Source organism: Elephantulus edwardii, unplaced genomic scaffold, assembly GCF_000299155.1.
Source record: "Elephantulus edwardii isolate Elephantulus edwardi_28Jun2011 unplaced genomic scaffold, EleEdw1.0 scaffold00073, whole genome shotgun sequence".
In the NCBI taxonomy this organism is placed as follows: domain Eukaryota; kingdom Metazoa; phylum Chordata; class Mammalia; order Macroscelidea; family Macroscelididae; genus Elephantulus; species Elephantulus edwardii.
In genome coordinates, this window is record NW_006399823.1 from 1,881,787 (window position 1) to 1,899,456 (window position 17,670).

A 17,670-nucleotide genomic window follows, 5' to 3' on the forward strand; every position below is an offset into this window, starting at 1 on the left:
CCTATCTCCGTACCTTTTCAACATGTTTGCAGAACAGATTATCTGGGAAGCTGGGCTCTATGAGGAGAAGTGTGGCGTCGGGATTGCTGAGATCTACTAACAATCAGCGTTATGCAGATGATACAACCCTGCTTGCTGAAATGGAGGAGGACCTGAAATGCTTGCTGCAGAGGGCCAGGGACTGCAGCCTTCAATATGGATTGAGGCTCAATATCAAGAAGACAAAGATTCTCACCACTGGACCAACTGGCAGCATCAGGATGGATGGTGAAGAGATTGAGATTGTTAACAACTTTACTCTGCTTGGCTCCACAGTCAACACTCTTGGCACTAGTAGCCAGGAAATAAAAAAACATATTGTGATGGGAAAGTCTGCTGTTAGGGACCTCTCCAGGGTACTTAAGAGCAGTGGTGCCACTCTGGAGACTAAGGTGCATCTGGTACAGGCTATGGTCTTTGCAATCACTTGTTATGCATCAGAGAGTTGGACAATGACTAGGAAGGATAAAAGGAGAATTGATGCATTTGAGCTGTGGTGCTGGAGAAGAGTATTGAGGTTACCATGGACAGCCAAGAAAACAAACATATTAATTCTAGAGAGGGTTAAACCAGGCTACTCCTTGGAGGCATGGATTGTGGGGCTTCATCTGACATACTTTGGACATGTTGTAAAGAGGGACAGGTCCTTGAAGAGGGACATCATGCTTGGGAGGGTGGAGGGACAGCACAAGAGGGGAAGACCTTCTGTGAGGTTGGTTGATTCAGTGACTAGGATAATCGGGATGAGTGTGTCAGAAGCAGTGCGATTGGCACAGGATAGAGCAGGGTTTAGGGCTGTTGTACACAGGGTTGCTAAGAGTCGCAAGCAACTTGATGGCACATAACAACAAAAACATGAAAGAAAATGAGCAAACTTTCTAATATACATTTTAAAAAAAATTATACAAACTAAAAAATACTGCCACAATGGCAATAAAGAAAATGATATAAAGCCATAAGTAAAATGAATTCAGCACAGAAAAGCAGGAAGAATAAAGACTTCAGAAGCATCACTAAAAAGAATGCCGCAAAATGACTGCAATAAACTCCTATCAATTGATAGGATACTGAATATAAATGGATTAAATGTATCAGTCAAGAGAAAAAGAGTAGCATTGTGCAATATCACTCATCTTACACACAAGCAAAATCCTGCTGAAGATTATCCAGAAAGACCAGAACAGTACATTGACAGAGAACTACCAGAAATACCAGCTGGGTTTAGAAGAAGTCATGGAACTAGAGATATTGTCAATGTCAGATGGATCTTGGCAAAAAAGAAAGAGTACCAGAGGAAGGTCTATCTGTGTTTCATTGACTATGCAAAGGCATTTCACTGTGTGGATCACAACAAATTGTGGCTAACCTTGAGGAGAATGGGAATTCCAGAATACTTGATTGTGGTTATATGAAACCTATACTTGGACCAGGAAGCAGTCCTCAGAAAAGAGCAAGGAAACACTGCATGGTTCAAAATCATGGCCTTGTGACGAGAAGCTGCACTGCAATTCTGAAGACATGCAGGTTGAATCCAACAGCTGCTCCGCAGGTGAAGGGTGGGCAGTCTCTTCCCTTGTTATTAACTACCTCTAAAAACCCATCAGAGGGTCAGATATGGTACACAACAACCCAATGACAGAGATGCAAGATACAGAAATAAAACCTTTAACAATTTTGAAGAGAGAAAGTTAGGCAACTACACAATAATAGAAGGAGATTTCAATACACCACTTTTGATAAATGACAGAATAACTAGAAAAAGAGTTGGTACCAATTACACCCAAACTAGTTCAGAATACAGAAAAAGACAAAATACTCCTGAACACATTCTGTGAAGCACGCATACCCCTGATACCAAAGCCAAAGAAGATATCACTAACAAAGAAAACTATAGGCCAGTATCCATCATGAATAGTGATGCAAAAATTTTCAACAAAATCCTAGCCAATAAAATCCAGCATCATATTTAAAAGATCACTCATCATGATCAAATGGAATTCAAGTCAGGTTTGGTTCAACATTAGTGAAACAATCAGTGTAAACCAACAGTAAAGCAAAGGAAAATAACTTAATGATCATCTCAATCAATGCCAAAAAGGCACTGGGCAAAATTCAACACCCTCTCTTGCACTGTCCCTCCACTCTCCCAAAAATGATGTTCCTCTCCAAGGAATGGTCCCTTCTTGCAAAATGCCCAAAATATGACAGATGAAGGTTCAGAATCCTTGCTTTCAAGGAGCAGCCTGGTTTCACCCTCACCAGGACAAACCTGTTTGGTCTCCCAGCAGTCCATGGTATATTCAACACTCTCCTCCAGCATCACCGATCGAAGGCATCAATTCTCTTTCTATCATCCCTAGTCACTGTCTGGCTTTCCGACACATAGCATGCAATTGCAAAGACTATATAGCCCAGATAAGGCACACCTTAGCCTCCAGCCTGATGTCATTGCTCTTCAGTACTCTCGAGAGGTCCCTGACAGCAGACTTTCCCAATGCAATTAATTCTTCTCTTGACTTCCTGGCTTCTGGTACCAAGAGTGTTGACTGTTGAGCCAAGCAAACAAAAACTGTTAACTCTATCAATCTCTTCACCATCCATAATGATGCTGCCAATTGGCCCAGTGGTGAGAATCTTTTTTTCTTAATGTTGAGCATCAATCCAAAACTGGACATTGTATACGGATGACAAAAACAAAGCACTGTTGTCTTTGAATTATGGTCTGGCAAAGAATCCTGAAGATAGTATAGATTTCCAGAAAATAAATCAATCTGTTTTTGGGGGGAAAAAGAAGAAAAAAATGCATTCAAATGGGGACAGAATTGTTAACATATGCTGGTAGAAGATGAAAGGAAAATGGTTTGTTCAAAGCTTGTACTTTCTATATTATTGACCAACTCTTAGAGCCATGTTAATGTAAGTTTGGCTTTAGAAATATCTTAATGTGTGTTGTTCCCTTAAAGTACAAACAAAATATGTACAAAATCCTGGCAAGATACTTTTATTTGCACAGGAGAATGTAGGAAGGTAGCGCAGGGTGCTGGTGCCTTATGGTCTGCGATCAGCGGTCACTTAGAAGTCACATTTTCCTGGGAAATGGATTAAACTTCTCTGTGTCCTGGTTTCCTACTATATGTTGTTGAAATGTTAATAGAACTTACTAATTTTTTGTTTGAATATTTTCTTAAAGGGATTATACAAAGTTTTTGAAACAAATTAGTTTTAATCCTCACCTTCTTCCTTTTCTTCATCCTGATTAATCTGGAAGGAACATAATTCCTAACTTTCCTTTCTATTAGCAACTATGCTCAACTAATCACATAGATTATTCAAATATTTTCTGGTGAGATATTTCCAATACCCTTTGGAAAAAGGTACCTCAAAGGTAGTTACCTCTCTGGAGATACCAGCTTTCCCATTAACCTTGATTCTTTCTTGAGGAAACTGCTCAAAATTGGCAGCATCCAGGATTCTATCTTCTACTGGATGGGTAAAGTCAAGGGTGAACTTCAGAACCTGCTTCTTTTTCTTACTCCCCCTTCATCACAGGCTTTCTCTCAGGTTCTTCCTGGAGAGGGTGAAACCAGGCTGCTCATTGGAGGCAAGGATTCTGAAGCTCCATCTGACATGTTTTGGGCATGTTGCCAGGAGGGACCAGTCAGTTCTTGGAGAGGGATGCCATGCTTGGGAGGGTGGAGGGACAGCACAAGAGAAGATCCTGGAAGAAATGGTTTGACTCAGTGACTGGGGTAATAGGGGTAGGCGTTTCAGAGACAAAGAGGTTGATTCAAGATAGAGCAGGGTTCAGAGCTGTTGTACTTACAGGTCAGTATGAGTTGCAACTGACTTTATGGCATGTAACAACAACAAATGGTGGCAGCAAAATCAGAAACAGTTTGGCCTACTATGCAGATGCAAAGAGCCTGCCTAATGGGACTTACTTTTCAGTCATTTATTAGGAAGGTAATAATAAGCAAATACAAGTAAAGAAAAAAAATCATCCCACATTATGCTCCATGGAGAGAGACTGAAGGAATTCCCTTCACGGACTCTAGCCAGACAAGGCTTTCCTTTGCAATACTGTATTCAAAGTCAATGACTCACTAATTTCTCTGGGCTAAAACAGCCTATTCTGGGGCAAGCATTCTTGTGAATTTTCTTCTGATCCTCACACATCATGCCTATAATTAGGCGTATGGTGGTTTGATTCCTTCAGTCCAGAGGCGGCATTCAGAATACAGCCTGCAGAGTCTGAGACCTGGCTTGGAATACTGGTTAGCATCAGCTAACCCACTGCGACTCTTCCTCTTTCCGAGTCACATTTCTTCATGTGTAAAATAAGGCGAGTAGCAGTATCTTTTTGACAAGGGGCTGCTAAGAGGAACAGGTGGTTGCTGTAAATGTCTGATGCCATCATAACTTGGTCCCTTGCAGAATCCTCCCACAATTGTGTTAACAGTATGTCCTGACCTTTTAACCAAAGTTGTGCAAGGAAACCTGTGAGGCCAGTGCTTGATGGGACAGCTTTGCCTTTGCAGCTCTTGGAAGTTTTCCCTTTGATAAGGTGACGTGACACTTTTTTTTTTGCTCATTTCACTAGAAAGTACATCCATTTTCCTCTCTAACTGATCATTGCCTCACAAAGATCCCAGCTTTGGTAAGATTTGCTGTACTCAGAGATCTCCACATAAAGCTCACATTTTCTTTTACTGTCCTGTTTGTGGAGATTATTTTCTTTTTGTTGTGATTTTTAAATATTGATTTTTTCTTTTTGTTATGATTTAAGTGAAGGTTTACAAAGCTAACTGGTTTTCTATTCAACTGTTGATAAAAATCTTGGTTTTTGGCATCAGTTAAAATATCTACAATGTAAAAAAAAAAAAAATATCTACAATGTAACCATACTCCTCCTATTTCTTCCTTGTGATTCTTTTTTTTTTACATATTTTTTAAATTTTATATTGGTTTGCACACAAAATTCACATACATTGTGTTTCATTCGTATACATTGCATTTCACACATTCCTTCATAAAAATATAGAACACTTCACATATTTGCGTGTCAACCTTGTGCAGGGACCATACCAGTCTTCTCTGTCTCGTTCCCATTGTATGCACTGTTGAAGTGAGCACTCCCCTATGATTCTTTTTTCCATGTATCCTTGGATCATTTCATCCCTTCCTGCCTTCAGGGCTTTATCCCCATCTGCCTCTTCATCGCCTCTAAAATGCCAGTCTCCATGCTTCTATCTGAGTCTTTTCTGAGTTAGTGTAATTGTGGCACTTATTTGTACACGACCACCTCTGGTTCTCTATTACAAAGAAAAAGTAGTTCTCCATGTCTAAGGTGTATCATGAACTACCTGTTTGTTGTTTTTGTTGTTGTGTGCCTTCGAGTCGGAACCAACTCATAGCTGACCCTTCATCTAGCATGTGTTCAGACTCAGTAAATCGCATGGAAGGAGATTGTCCATCCTTCTCCTGTGGAGCATCTGGTGGATTCAAACCCTGTTACCTGGAGGACATATTAAAACAGAAATAACTGTGCCCTGCTCTTGGAGTTTCTGACTTACTAGGTTTGGGGCCTGCAAATTGGAATTCTATCAACTTTCCCGGTGATGCTGGTTGAGTGCTGGTCATACACCTAGGTCATTCACACAGATGGCCTCACCTCTCTCTAAGCAGCTGGCCGTTCACACGTGTGTGCTGAACTGCTCCTTTTGTCTGGAGTGTCTCTGCCTGACAGCTTTCCAAAAGCTTCCCAGTCTTTCTGACTCTAGTTTTTGCTAAGGGCCTCTCCTTGCAGGTTCTGCACGTTCCCTGGTGACCGTCGTTATTGTCTGGGCTGTTGGCTACCCAGCCATGTCCTAGTCCCTGGAGCTTTAGTAACCTGTGGAGCTCTCAGTCATGGCTGCGAGGTCACTGCTGAGGCAATGAATGTATGAATCAGAAAATGGAGGCAAGTAGACAGTCAAGCACTCCTCTGCTAACCAAAGGTTTGTGGTTCGAATTCACCCAGCTGTGTAAGTGGAAGAAGGGTTTGCCAACTTCCTCCTATAGAGATTACAACTGAGTAAATCCTGTGGGCATGCATGCTTCCTGCCACCAATCCCCATAAGAAAACAAGAAAGGTAAAACCCTGTGGGGCTGCTTGTACTTCATCACAATGCTATAAATCAGAGGTCAGCTTGATGACATCTAGCGTCAACAAAAAAAGGTAGAATGAATATGTGAAGGAGTGAAAAAGTGAATTGAATTCATGAAAGAAGAGAATAAATGAATGAATGAACACGTGAACATGAGTGAGCTGAGGTCCCTTTACGCCTGGCCCTCTTCATTGAGTCTTGAGCCCAGGAATTGATTTCCCCACCAATTGTCCACACAGTTCCAACCACTACTCCTCTCTCAGCACAAGAGCTGGGCCTCAGCCACCCAGGCTGCTGGGAAGTAGCCAAGGCTGGAGACTGCCTTTCTGTTTTCATTTCCCTAGTGCTTCTTTTTTTTTTTTTTAGAATATATTATTAATTTCAATGAAAATTTACAGAGACTTTGGATTTCCATTCATTCATTGTTACACTTTTCTCCTCTCCCAACCCTCCCCTCTTGGGAAAATAAAAGATAAATTCTTTCATTGTTTTACAAACCCTCCCCCAGGTCCACTCCACCATGTAACTTCTCTCTGGACTCAAATACCTAATCACACATCCATTTTAAACACATCCATTTAAGTTTTCTCCCTCATCTGTTTCAATGCAGTATACATTATTGAACCCATCTTTCTCAGTCTCTCCCCAACCCCAAGGTCAGTCCTGTTTTACAACAGTGGCACCATGCAGTATTTGTCCTTCTGTGACTGAGATACTTCACTCAGCATAATGTCCTCCAGGGTCACCCATTTTGAATAATATTGCATGAGTTCCTTGTTTTTCAATGCAGCATAGTATTCCATTTTGTGACTATACCACAGCCTCTCTATCCATTCGTTTGTTGATGGGCACTTGGGTTGTTTCCAACCCCTTGCTATTGTGAACAAAGCCGCAATAAACATGGGTGTTCATATATCTGCTTGGATGTCAGTTATGGTCTCTTTAGGGTATATTCCCTAGTGGAATTGCTGGGTCAAATGGTATCTCTATTTGCAACTTTTTGAGAAAGCACCATACCGCCTTCCACAGTGGTTGCATCATTTTACACTCCCACCAACAGTGAATAACAGTTCCAGTTTCTCCACAACCTCGCCAGCATTTGTTGCTTGCTTTTCTGTTAAATTTTGCTGTTCTGACTGGGGTGAGATGATATCTCATAATTGTTTTGATTTGCATCTCTCTTAGAGCTACGGATTTTGAACATTTCTTCATGTGCTTGTTGGCCAGCTGAATGTCTTCTTTGGTGAAGTGTCTGTTCATATCCTGTGCCCATTTTTCTATTGGGTTATTTACTTTTAATTTGTTGTGGTGCCGAGTGCTTCTTCTACAAGTCAGTTGTGGGGCATCTGGGGCTCCAGTGAAATAATGCTAAAAATGGAGGGCTAAGTCACAAAAGGCTTTTTTCACCAAATGAAAAGCATTTTGTCATTAAATAAATTGTGTTCCTCAAAAATACATGTATATCTCCATAGAATGAGGGAGTTTTGTAATGATCTGATGAACTGAGCAGTTATTAAGAGAACTGAGGTTGGCATACGATAACCCTCTTAATCCCAGCCTAGCCCTGAGCCAATGCAGCGCTGTAGGAAAATTTTTCTGAATTGTGCTTAAACACTTTTTATCTCACAAGAAATGAAAAAGGGAGAAGGCAAGCAGAGAGGGGAGCCCTCAGTGCCACAGACAGAAAAACCGGGCAGAGGAGCAGGCCTTTTGGACCTGAGTGCCTGTCCGGGGAAACTATATAAACACTGACTGAAAGAAGAAATGGAATGAAAACATTGAATAAGAAAAAGATAAACAGAACACAGACTGTAAACAGCGCAGCAGAGGCATTTTTCACGGCTATTCACATGATGTGGAAACCAGGGCAATTAGGAGTATCCACAACCTGGGCTAGCTGGCTGCTGGAAAAGAGCCATGTCCCCCTTGATGTCTCATGAGCCCTTTCCCTCCAGAGATCAGGGGAGTGGCCTCCTCCTCAGGCCCCCCCACTCACCAAGTCATCGCTGATCTGCAGGGCATGTGCACAATTCTACTCAGAGCCATCCTGAGAGCCTGTGGACTAGGCCGCATGTGGCCTGCAGTTAGCCCACGTTTTAGAGTAGTCACCATCTCCGCCTGGAGTCCTTCTTTCTCACTGCACACCCTTGCCTGACACACTCCATGCCCTTTGCAGAGTGAGCCATTCTTGGACATTTCAGCTCAGCAGTGACTGTCTCTTCACACTAGCCATCTCTTGATGGTGTACTTGCTTCCACTCGTCACTCCTCCCCAGGGCTGGCAAAGATAACCACCTCTAGTCAGGCACAATAGGCCCTTCTGAGGCCAGGAGGAACTCTGTTCTGACTAGGTGCCCTTGACACATCCTAGACCAGAAGAGATGCTACCCATGACCTAGATCACATCTCGGGGCCTTGGTCACCACTCAGATGAACAGAAGTTTGGCCTGACTGGCCCCTCAACTCCAACCACTAGACTGGAAGATACACTCTTTTAGGCTAGACAGTTTGAGTGTCCTCCACACCTCCAAACACCACTCCACATACACACACAGACACATAGCGTTTTGAATATTTGTTTGCTTATTATTTTGGATATTTGTTTGCTTTTGTGGGTTGGGTTTTTTCTCTGTTTTCATTTTCATTTTATCCACTTTTTTCATATTGTCTTCTTTTTTTACTTACCCCTACAAATCTGTTCTCTTTTTTCCCATTTTTCCTCTTTTTTTATCCTTTTCATTCTCCTTACATTTTTACCACTTACAGTTTGAGTATTTTACTTTCTATTACCAGCCAGTCTTGGTTTTGTTTTCCGGTTGAGGTTCCCCTCCCCTAGTTTGTTTCTGTGTTGTCTTTCCTTTTCTCTCTGTTCCATTTGCCAGCTGACAGCAACAGTATTGAGTCACACAGACACCTCCTGAAGCTTCACCCATCAGGCAAGACTAGAACCAGCTCCTGCTCCATGTGATCAATGAAAGAATGCAACCAGCACCATCCCATTCTGCCCCCAACTGCTCTACACAGTGAACAGAGAGAACATGAGACACCCACCATCGTCTATCTCACCCACCAGAAGACAAGAGGTAAAACATTAAGAATTACCAAATTAACAAGCAATGCAACCCCCCCCAATCAGATGTACAGAACAATAGAAAAGCAACATCACCACAAAGCCTTGTAGGCAGCTGTAGTCATTCATTTTTATATGTCATCGAGTTACCTGTGACTCAGAGTGACCCTATCCTCTTAGATATAGCATCCTTTCTGGGTTACCTTGTGGGCTCTGTGCTTTCTCAGGCAGATTCTTATCTCTAAGAGATTCTTAGATCTCACCCTGCCTTTGGTTCTCTTCCTCCCCCTTACTTCATCTGAAGATAGCAGTACAACAAGAGTCTTCATAAAGATATCTTTATTTGTCCTGTTGCATGCTTTGTGGGTCTTGGTGACATTTTCCCCATAATGGGACATGCTATGTGTCCAGCTGATGACATGTTTCCTATAATGGGAGTGGAGAGGACTGTGGCAAGAATAGCCTATGGGATCCTGTAGTATTTTGTATGAAAGCGATGGACTGTGAAGTCATTAGCTGATGTTATTGTTTTTAATGGCAAGTCTAATGAAAATGACTGGAAATGATTGTGAAGAATTGTATGCCAACAAATTCGAAAGCCTAGAGAAAATGGATACATTTGTGGAAACCCACTGCCTAGCTAAACTAACATATTCATAAGTAGAAAATGTTAATAGACCCTTCATAAAAGAAGAAATACTACAGGTAATTAAAAAAACCTCCCAACGTTAAAAAGCCCTGGCCCAGATAGCTTCACTACTGAATTCTACCAAACATTCAGAAAAGCTGACACCAATTTCATGAAAAATATTTCAGAATATAGAAAAGATGGAATATTCCTGAGCTCATTCTATGAAACAAGCTTAACTCTGATACTAAAGTCAGGCAAACATCACTAAAAAAAATTATAGACCAATAATATCTCTCATGAATACAGGTACAAAACTTCTCAACAAAATCCTATCCAGGAGAATCCAACATCATATTAAAATATTAATCATGATCAAGCGTGATTCATATCAGTTATGGTTAAATATTAATAAAACAATCAGTGTAATTCACCATGCCAATAAAACAAAGGAAAAGAAGCATATGATCACTTCAATCGATGCTAAAAAGACACTAGACAAAATTCAACATGCTTTCCCTGACAAAAATGCTCAACAAAATAGGAATAAAGGGGAAATCCCTAAACATAATTAAAAGCATGTATAAAAAGAAACAGCCAACATTACTCTCAATGGAGAAAGAGAGTGAACCTTGGCACTTAGGGATATCATAGCGAATGGCAAATGGATCTTGGCTGAAAGTAAAGAATACCAGAGGAATGTCTATCTATGTTTTATTGACTATGCAAAGGCATTTGACTGTGTGGATCACAACCAATTGTGGCTAATCTTGAGAAGAATGGGAACCCCAGAACACTTGATTGTGCTCACACTTAACCTATACTCAGATCAGGAAGCAGTCATTAGGACAAAGCAAGGTCACATTGCATGATTCAAAATCAGGAAAGAAATATGTCAGGAATGTGTCCTGTCTCCATACCTTTTCAATCTACATAGAGAAAAGTCTTTAAGACTTTATTGTGAGAAGGAATATGGCATCAAGATTGGAAGAAGACCCATCAACAACCTGCATTATGCAGTGAAACAACCTTGCTGTCTGAAAGCGAAGAGGACCTAAGGCATTTGCTGCAGAAGGTAAAGGACTGTAGTCTACAATATGGATTGATGCTTAACATCAAGAAGATAAAAGATTCTCACCACTGGGTCAAGTGGGAGCACCATGATAGATGGAGTAGAGCTTGTAAACTATTTCAGCTCCACAATCAACACTTTTGGCACCAGCAGTCAAATCAAAAGATAAACTGCATTAGGGAAATATGCTGTCAGAGATCTCGCCAAGGTGCTAAAGAGCAATGATGTCAGTCTAGGGACTAAGGCGTGCCTGATTCAGGCTATGGTCTTCACAATTATTTGCTATGTATCAGAGAGCTGGCCAGTGACCAAAGATGCCAGAAGAGGAATTTATGCCTTTGAATTTTGGTACTGGAGAAGAGTATTGAACATAAGGAGAACTAACAGGTCTGTCCTGGAGAGAGTGAAACCAAGCTGCTCCTTGTAGACAAGGATTTTTTTTAATTTTTAAAAATAATTTTAATGAACATTTACAGAGATTTTGGATTTCCATTCATTCATTGCTGCACTTCTCTCCCCACCCAGCCCATAGACAAGGATTTTGAAGCTCTGTCTCACATACTTTGGGCACATAGTCAGGACAGACCAGTTCTTGGAGAAGGACATCATGCTAAGAAGAGTAGAGGGACAGAGCAGGAGAGGGAGATCCTAGCTGAGATGGATTGATTCAGTAACTAGAGTAATGAGGGTAGGTTTGCTGGAGACAGTGCAACTGGCTCAGGATAGGCCATAGATGTGTGCTATTGTACATAGGGTCGCTATGAGTCACAAACAACTCAATGGCACATCACAACAACAACTGTAGCCAGACAAGATTGCCCTTTGCCATCACTCGTACTCAGTATTGTACTGGAAGTCCTAGCCAGAACAAGAAAGCGAGAAGAGGAAATAATAGACATTCACATTAGCAAAGAGTATGGAAGAGGATGTGCAGGGGATATGCAGGTGATATGATCCTCTATATCCTCAAAGACTGCAAGAAAATGACTAGATCTAACTGGCCAATTCATCAAAATGGCAAGGTACAACATCAACATACAAAATCTAGTCAGATTCCTCTACAGTAACAAAGAGACCTCTGAAAGGGAGATGAGGAAAACAATGCCATTAACAACAGCCATCCAAAAGATGAAACTATTTAGGAATAATCTTACCAGATTTACAAAAAACCCACCAAAGGAAAAGTACAAAACAGTACTACAAAAAGCCCAAAGTCTATATAAGTGGAAAAACATATCATTCTCATTGTTTGGAAGACTTAACATTAGAAAAATGGCAATATTACCAAAGAAATCTATAAATAAAATGCAATCACTATCCAGATTCCATGATAATTCTCCAAAGACATGGCAAAAGTAATCACCAGCTTCATATGGAAAGGAAAGAGTTCCTGAAGAAGCAAAATACAGTAGGAGGCTTTACATATCCTGATCTCAAAACCTTGACACAGTCACAGTAATCAAAAGAGCTTGGATAGGTCCACAGGATAAAGGAACAGAACTGAGAATCCAGAAATAAACCCATCCACCTGTGGAAAACTGTCAGTCTGCTGTACTTGTGGGTTGTTGTGATGCTGAAAGCTGTGTCACTAGTGTGTCAAATGGCAGAGGGGTCACCGTGGTGGACCGTTTTAGTGGAGCTCCTAGGTTAAGACAGATGAGGAATCAGGATTGGCCATCCACTTCTGAAAGAACAGGCCCCTGAGAACCCTTTGGACATCCTTTAATAGTTAGAACATGGAATGTAGGTAGTATGGGTTTGGGGAAGCAAAATTCCAGGCATTAGTGAGATGAGATATACTGACTTTGGCCCCTGTGAATCAGACAATCACATGGCATACTATGCCAGGAATGAAAAACAGAGTAAAAATTGTATTGCATTCGTAGTTAGAAAGGCAAGTTCGAGTTCTATCCTGAAGTACAATGTTGTGAATGACAGGATATTATCCATATGCATACTAGGAAGACCTGTTAATATGATTATTATTTGAATATATGCACCAATAGCTAAAGCCAAAAAAGGAGGAAGTTGAAGATTTTTATAAAATCTTGCAGTCCAAAAGTAACCAAATATGCAATCAAGATGAGTTAATGATAAGTGGTGACTGAATTGCAAAAGCTGGAAACCATGAAGAAGGAAGAGGAGTTGGAAAGTACAGACTTGAGAAATGAGGCCAGGAATAGAATTACTGAATTGTGTATATTCAATAATTTGTCCATTGCAAATACTCTTTTTATAAAACACAAATGATGATTTTACACATGGGCCTCACCAGATGGACAGCAAGGGAATCATATTGGCTACATCAATGGAAGAAATAACTGAAGAAGCTCAATATCAGCAGTCAAAATAAGACCAGGGGCTGACTGTAGAACAGATTACCACGTCACTAATCAAGTGCAAATTCAAATGGAAGCTGAAGAAACTAAAAATAAGCCCATGAGAACCAAAATATGATCCTGAGTCTATCCCACCTGAATTTGAAAATCAGCTTTAACAACAGATTTAAACACCAAAGATCAAAGACCAGATGAGTCATAGGACAACATCAAGGATATTATTCATGAAGAGAGCAAAATGTCATTAAATAGATGAGAAAGAAAAGCCAAAGTTAAAATAAAAGAGCTAAACAGAAGGTTTCAAAAGGCAGCTTAGGAAAACAAAGATAATGTACAGAGATTTAGAATTGGAGAATGAAAAGGGAAGGACTCACTCAGCATTACTCAAGCAGAAAGAACTGAAAAACAAATTCAAGACTTGAGTCATATTATGTAGGAATGCTATGGGAAAAATCTTGAATGGTCTAGGAGACACCAAAAGATGATAGAGCAAATACACGGAGTCACTGTATCAAAACGAATTGGCTAACACTGAAATATTTCAGGAAGTATTATATAATCAAGAGCCAAAAGTAATGAAGGAAGACAGTCAAGCTGCAGTGAAAGCATGGATAAAAAAAGGAAAGCCCCAGAAATTAATGGAATAGCAATTGACATATTTCAAATGACAGATGTAGACCTCAATGTACTCACCAGTCTATGCCAGGAAACTTAGAGGACAGCTGCCTGACTGGCTGACTGGAAGAGATAAATTTTTGTTCTCATTCCCAAGAAAGATGATCCAACAGAATGTGGAAATTATTGAATGATATCATTAATATCACATGCAAGCAAAATACTGCTAAAGATCATTCCCAAACAGCCAGAACAGTACATAGAGAGCCACCCATTCAAGCTTGATTTAGAAGAGGCTGTGGCACCAGGGATATCATTGCTGATGTCAGATGGATCCTGGCAGAAAACAAAGAATACAAGAAAAATGTCATTTCGTGCTTTATTGACTATGAAAAGGCATTTGACTGTGTCAAATAACAAGTGATGGCTAACATTGAGGAGAATGGGAATCCTAGAGCACTTAATTATATTAATTGAGAAACCTACACCTGGACCTATTGTGTGAATGGAACAAGGAACACTACATGGTTTACATTAAGAAAGGTGTGTGTTGAGGCTGTAGCTTTCTCCATACCTATTTAATTGGAGTACTGAGCAAATTATTCAAGAAGCTGGACTCTGCGAAGGGGAATGTGCCATCAGGATGGGAGGCAGCCTCATCAATAACCTTAGTTATGCAGATGGCACAACTTTCCTTGATGAAAGTGAGGAAGACTTGAAGCACTTGCTGCAGAAGGTTAAACACTGTAGCCTTCAATATGGATTATATCTTAATGTTTCAAGAAAATGAAATTCCTTGCCACTTCATCAACAGGCCACATCATGATAGATGGATGGAGAAAAGATTGAGACTGTCAACAATTTCCTCTTACTTGATCCACAATCATACACTTGGTAAGTCTGTAGTCAGGACCTCTCCAAATTATTGAGGAGAAATAATGTCAGTTTGAAGGTAGAGGTGTTCCTGATTCAGGCCATAATATTTTCAGTCATTTGCTATGCATCTGAGAACTGGACAGTGACTAAGGATGACAGAAGAATTAATGCCTTTGAACAAATGTGTTGGAGAGGAGTGCTGAATATCCCATGGACTGTCAAAAGAGCAAACGGACAGCAGATGTTTTCAAAGAAAACAATATATTGTGGAAAACAAACAAAGAACAAACTGATATGTCTTGTGGAAGGTGCAGCTAGAGAGTTCTTGGAAACAAAGATGATGAAACTTTGTCTCACGTACTTTGGGCATGCTGCTAGGAGAGGTTATTCCTTGGAGAAGGACATCATGCTTGGAAAGGTGAAGGGATGGTGAAAGAGAGGAAGGTGGACTGACACAGTGACTGTAGCAATGGGGATGAGTTATCAGAGATTGTGAGAATGGGACAGGACATGACAATGTTCAGATCTGTTGTTTATGGGGTCACTATGAATCATACTCAAATTGATGGCACCTAACAACAACAACATGGAAAATTCATATTTGACAAAGAGATGATATCCACTTAGTGGGGAAAACACAGTCTCTTTTTTTTTAAAATAAATTTTTTGTTAATCTCATCTCAAACTCAGTTATACTTTCAGTGTGTTTCATGAACTTCCTTATATTTAAATGCCTTTCATTTACACATATACCACACTATTTTGAGCGTATGCATTTTTAAAGGTTACATAAAGATCATATTTTTGTTTTGTTGTAACTTCTATCTCTTGTTTTTCTTTTCTTAACTAAGTATGTGTTTGGGGTTTTGTTTTTGTTTTTTATTTTAAGGTGAAAAGTAAAGAGATTTATTTGAAAGTTCTAAGTATGTGTTTTAATATCCCTTGAGGTATGTTATTCTTTTGTTCTAATTGGACAACTGCCTTTTATTGATACGTGCATATAGATTCACATGGGCACAATTAAGGGAACACAGGAACAGTGCATGGTTTAAAATAAGAAATGGCATGTGCTAAGATTGTGTCCTTTCTCTATACCTATTCAACATGTATGATAAGCAAAGCATACATGCAAAGCTGAACTACATAAAGAAGAATGTGACATTAAAATTGGAAAAAGATTCATCTACAGTCTACTCATGCAGATGACAAAACTTTGCTTGTAGAATGTGAAAACAACTTAAAGACTACAGTCTTAATTATGGACTACTTTTCAATTTCAAGAAAGAAAAAAATCCTCCTCACTGAGCCATAAGCAACACCATGACTTATTCACATTGTCAATGATTTCATTTTACCTAGACCCACCCACAGTCAATACCCATGGTTCTAGCAATTCCGAAATAACAGGATTTGTTGCATTGAGGAAATCTACTGTCAAGGACAGATCATCAATAGATCATTTGGGGGGCTTGACCTTATTAAAAAACACAACTTCCTTCACAAATGGTGCTGGTAAAAACTAGTATCTAGTTGCAGAAAACTGAAAAACAACCTCGCAACATGTAAAAAAAAATAACTCAAAACCTAGGTATAAAATCTAAAAGTATAAAAATTATCAAAGAAAAAATTAGGGCAAATTTAGGATCCCTAATTGTGCTCTTGAGGAACCTATACCTGGACCAGGAGGCTGTTGTGCGAATGGAGCAGGGGAGCACTCCATGATTTTGAATTGGGAAGGGAGTGCATCAGGGATGTATATTGTCTCCATTCCTGTTCAATCTATGTGCTGAGCAAATTATCTGAGAAGCTGAACTCTATGAAGATGAGTGTAGCATCAGGATTGGAGGGAGAATCATCAATAACCTGCCTTATGCAGATGACACAACCTTGCTTGCTGAAAGAGAGGAGTTGAAGCACTTGTTGAATGAATGAATGTGCACTTGTTGAAGGAATGTAGGCTTCAGTATGGATTGTGTTTCAAGGTCAAGAAAACAAAGATTCTTGCCACTGGACCAATAGGCAGTGTCATGATGTATGGAAAGGAGATTGAAACTATTCTAGGAGTCATTCTAGGAGTACGTCAATGGTTATTCCATAAGTGTTAGATATGAGTCCCTTATCAGATATGTCATTGCCAAATATATAATTTTCAGTCTGTGGGTTTCCTTTCTATTCTGTTGAAGTTTGTTGATGAACATAGGGATTTGATTCTTAGAAGATCTTATTCATCTATTCTATTCTCACCTGGTTGTTGTTGTTTGGTGTTATGTGCCATTGAGTTGCCTGTGACTTGTAGTGACCCCATGTATAATAACTCTAAATCCCACCCAATCATGAGCCAGTCTCACTATCTCCAACACACCTTCCTCCATTATCCCAGTTACTATGTCAATCCATCTAATCTGGGGTCTTCCTCTCCCGTTCTGTCCCCTCACCCTTCCAAGCATGATGTCCTTCTCCAAGGACTGGTCCCTCCTGGCAATATGCCCAGCGCATATGAGACAGAGTTTCAAAATTCTTGCCTCCAAAGAGCAACTTTTTTTCACCTTCTCAAGGACAAACCTGTTTGTTTTCTTGGCAGTCTGTGGTATGTCCAATACTGTACTCTAGTAACACAACTCAAAGGCACTGATTCTTTTTCTGTCATCCTTAGACACTCTCCAGCTCTCTGATGACTAGCAAGTAATTGTGAAGACCATGGCATGAATAAGGTACATCTTAGTCTCCAGATTAATATATCATTACTCTTGGAAGAGGTCAATATTTGTTCCCATCCCAAAGAAGGGCGACCCAACTGAGTGTGGAAACTACAGAACAATATCATTGATTTCACATGCAAGCAAGATTCTACTGAAGATTATCCAAAAACGACTGGAACAGTACATC

The 17,670-nt window shown here is 40.1% G+C and overlaps 1 pseudogene; it reads right to left on the minus strand.

Annotated features, from left to right (window-relative positions):
* Positions 1-3,261: 3,261 nt before the first annotated feature.
* LOC102874039 lies at positions 3,262-8,189 on the minus strand (annotated as a pseudogene).
* Positions 8,190-17,670: the final 9,481 nt, after the last annotated feature.